The following is a 3942-nucleotide window of genomic DNA, read 5'->3' on the forward strand; positions in this document are numbered from 1 at the left end:
CTTAACTTGGGATGCCTGGTTTTTGTGATTAGCAGTAATCTTTTCATGTTTAGCTGTACATGGTTTTTTTTGTTTGTTTGTTTGTTTTTCAGTAAAGACTCCTATATATCCTGGCTTCTCCCTTACCTCTTTGGAACAGCTCCGCAGAGCTATCTGAGAGGCTGTCTTCCACACCATAGTCCTCAGTAGTACCCCCGAATAACACATAATTCTCAACTTTTAGGTTGTGTGTTATTGTCGACAATAACATAATATCTACACGTAAAATTTTCAGTGTTTTTATGTCCATCGTGTCACTCTGACCCTGTGAGGTAACAGGAAAGATACTGATAGGCCCACTGGACAGTTGAGGAAACCAAGGCTCCCAGGTGTACACAGGAGCCCAGCTTACCCCATGGCTAGGAAGGACTTCATTTTGCAGAGAAGGAAACTGACAAAGACGCTGGGGTCCGCCCCGGATCACACAGCTAGAGGGAACACAAGGAAATGTCCTGAGCCTCTTTCTGTTCCACCAGGCCACCCCCAAGCCTGGCTGGGAGGCAGGAACCCACTCCTCTGGATGATACAGGGGGCCCACCCCCTGGCAGCCCCTAACACCCCAAGTCCTTCAGGATACCCGATCACGCCATCACCTGCTCTGCGATCCCCGCCTTGGAAAGTGCCCCACTATTGTGCAACCAGGCACGGGGCTGGGGCTGGGGCTGGCTCCGTAACGTCAGCAGCCGGTTGGCTTGAGCTGGCTGATCCTGGCCCCCTGGAGTTCAACTGTGTCAGCCATGAATCACACTAATGGTGAGAGGTGGCCGCTCCCCCTCTGTGGCCTAGAGACAGGTATTTCCAAGGTTCCTCCCCTGGCTCAGGCAAACACACCTGACCTACCCCCCACCACCTGTCTCACTCTCTCTGGGCCCAGGGTGAGGCAGAACTACCAGGGACAAGGTTGGGGGAACCAGACAGAGCTGGACCACTCTCCCACCCTGGCTCTGCCAGCCCATGATCCTGCGGAGGGCAGCACCCTCCTCCCCACAAGAAGAGAAGGAGCCTGCTGACCTTGAGGTGTGCTTCAGCCTGGCGTCCCCCTCACCCACCCCTCTCTCCCTGCTGCTTGCACTGGGCCTCTGACTCTCTTCCAAGAACAATTTGGCAAGTTCCTATCCACAACCTGCAAAAAAAAAAAGGGATGGGGAGGGCCACAGCCCAGGGGGACCCGGAAGGCAGACTGACCTTTTTTTATGTGGTACTAAGTAGCACCGACAGCTCATGTAAATAGACTTGAAAATCTTTGGAGTGAAATTCATGGGGAGGTGGGGAGCAGCGGGTACAGCCGGGAGGTGAAACGTGCAGGACACCTGAGATCTGAGACCTTTCTGGGAACCGGCACAGCACGACAGCTTTCCTGTTCCACCGAGTTACATCTGCTATATTCAGTCAAATCACAAATATAAGTTGCGTGCCTAGAGGCTGAGTGGACAGACGCGGTCCTGCCTGCATGGGATTCTGGCCCAGAAGGAAGACACACGTTAAGCAGTGACCCATGCCTGGATTCCGGATTCTTCTGCCCTGGCCCTGCAGCGCCAGACCAAAGAGGAAGAAGCAGCTCATCTATTGGTTGGGAGGTAAGGGGGTCATCCGTTCAGGCCCGGACACTCAGGTCATTCTGGGTAGGTTCTCAGAGTCCATCTTGCCTAGGGGATCCTATCTGCTGGTTATTTTCCCTCACCTTGAACACTTCCGGTGACTGGGAGCTCACTCCAGTTCGGGATCACCGTAGCCTGGGGACTAAGCCCTCACTCACGATAGGCCAAGTTTCACCTCCTGCTCACGTCCAGCTGATGGGCCTGGGTCCTCGCCTCTGTGGCACAGGGTCACACTGGCTTGGAGCTGGATGGGCCTGGGCTAGACCCTGGCTTTGACACCAGCAGTGCAAACTCAGGCAGGATCCACCAAGCCTCAGTTTCCTCATCTGTAAAATAGGGATGCCATCGTACAGAGTCGTGAGTTCTGAATGAGTTGGTGCACGAAGACTTCAGCCCAGTGTTTGGCACAGTAAGTGCTTGATAAATGTTAGCTGCATCCATTCATTGGTTATTGTTATTATTTTGATCGCCAGTTTCTTTGACTGTTCTTTACGTGTCTTGTTTCCAGACCACTCACCTCTCACAGGACTCTCCTCAGAGCACAGTTCAGCTAGTTTATGCCCTGAAGGGGCCGCCAGGCACCGGAAGCAGCCTCACCAGCCCAGACGATCCTCTTCCTCTATCTGGATATCAGCCTCCCGAAGAAGGAAGCCAGGCCACGTGTGTACTATAAAGAGCTCTGGAGACAGACAGCCTGGGCTCAACTCCTAGCTCCTCTACCTGCCAGCCGTGTGGCCCTAGACCAGTCACAAGTTTATCAGAGAGAATCTACAACGTGAACATCTAGCTCAGAGATCATGCTGGATTACCAGCAGGAAAAATAGGTAGGTTCTCAGAGTCTGCCAGAGTAGAGGTAACCATTTTCTATCTATGCTAGAGATGAGAACTACCATTCTCTATTGTTAACATAATTATTATGAGAAAAATCAGAACCTCCCCGCTGGACTTCTTTACACTTATTTCTGTAGTTTAATGTTTTCTTTTCAATAACGAATGTGGGAAGGTACCCACCAACTTTTGTGTACCTGGGGCCTCTAAGCATCTCCATCCAGCCTTCCTCTGAACATGCTGCAATTCCCTGGCACACAGTGAGTGTTCCATGATCAGGGGGTCATTGGCTTATTCCCAAGTTTAAGCATGACCAGAGATGTTTTAACCACCATGATCTCTGCGTCGACAATGCCGAGCTTCACCTCAACTATAAGCCTCAGTCTTTTCAAGGACCTGGGGGACCGAGGGCCTAAGCAGTGGAGAAGGAGGACAGGCAACACGGACGTCCCAGGGGTGGCCAGGCGTGAGTGGCTGGACCCCCAAGTCCCTCAGGACCCATGCCTTGTGAGTCTGCAGCTCCAAACAACTCAAAGAATCTAGGCAGACCCTATGAAGACTTTTTTGAGAACGTAAGGTGTTGCAGGCATTCTTAGGTCAGAACAAGACATAGCCCTTGCCCTCTAGGATTTGGGTCACACCATAAAGACACGTAAGACACGCAGAGGTGGGGGCCACACATGGGCGTCCTCCAAGGGAATCAGCTCACAGCTGTATTTGTTTGCCCAACAGTACTTTTTAAAAAGCTGAATTGGAATGTCTTTGGGAGGATGCTCGAGGTGACCCCAGGTCCCTATGCTCCCCATCTATTGTGTCACTACCAGACAGACATTATCCAATAGGCCTCTACAGTTGTGATCCAAGGCATAGAGCATTAAACATGAAGATAAAGGCAGGAACCAGTGTGACTAGAGCATAGAAAGAAGGGACTCATCTACCTTAAGTCCAAGAAGGCTTCACAGAGGAGGGGGTATTTGGGTTTAGAGAAAGATGAAAGGGTAAAAGGGCTTTGATCATAACCCAAGTAACCCGCCCACACCCCTCTTTGTCAGGTCCTTAGGTAGTGGCCCCAGACTTGACCAAAGGGACAGGCGAGAACCTTTCCTTCCAGGCCAGCAAGCCCTCGGTCAAGCCACCGTGATTCCCTTCTCTCTAGGGCATGTGGGAGGCACAGGTCCAGCTATGGGGTGGAGCCTGAACCCACTGACCGGGGGCAGAAGCAGGGGGAGGAAGGGGTGAGGAGGAGGGGTGCAGGTAAAGGAGGGGAGAGGAAGGGGAGGCACGAGGAGAAACAGGGGAGGAGCTAAGTGGTCAAGCAGTGGAGATAAACCCACCCCCAGAAATAAAACACCTCCCAGCTGGCCCTGCAGCTGTCACCTCCTCCCTCTGACCGAGGACACGGTCCCTTTAGCCCTTCAAGCACCACAGACCCTACAAATATTCAAGTTCTTTCACAGAAAGGAAAGCACCTCAGAGC

The sequence above is a fragment of the Globicephala melas genome, chromosome 8 (assembly GCF_963455315.2).
Source record: "Globicephala melas chromosome 8, mGloMel1.2, whole genome shotgun sequence".
NCBI lineage: Eukaryota > Metazoa > Chordata > Mammalia > Artiodactyla > Delphinidae > Globicephala > Globicephala melas.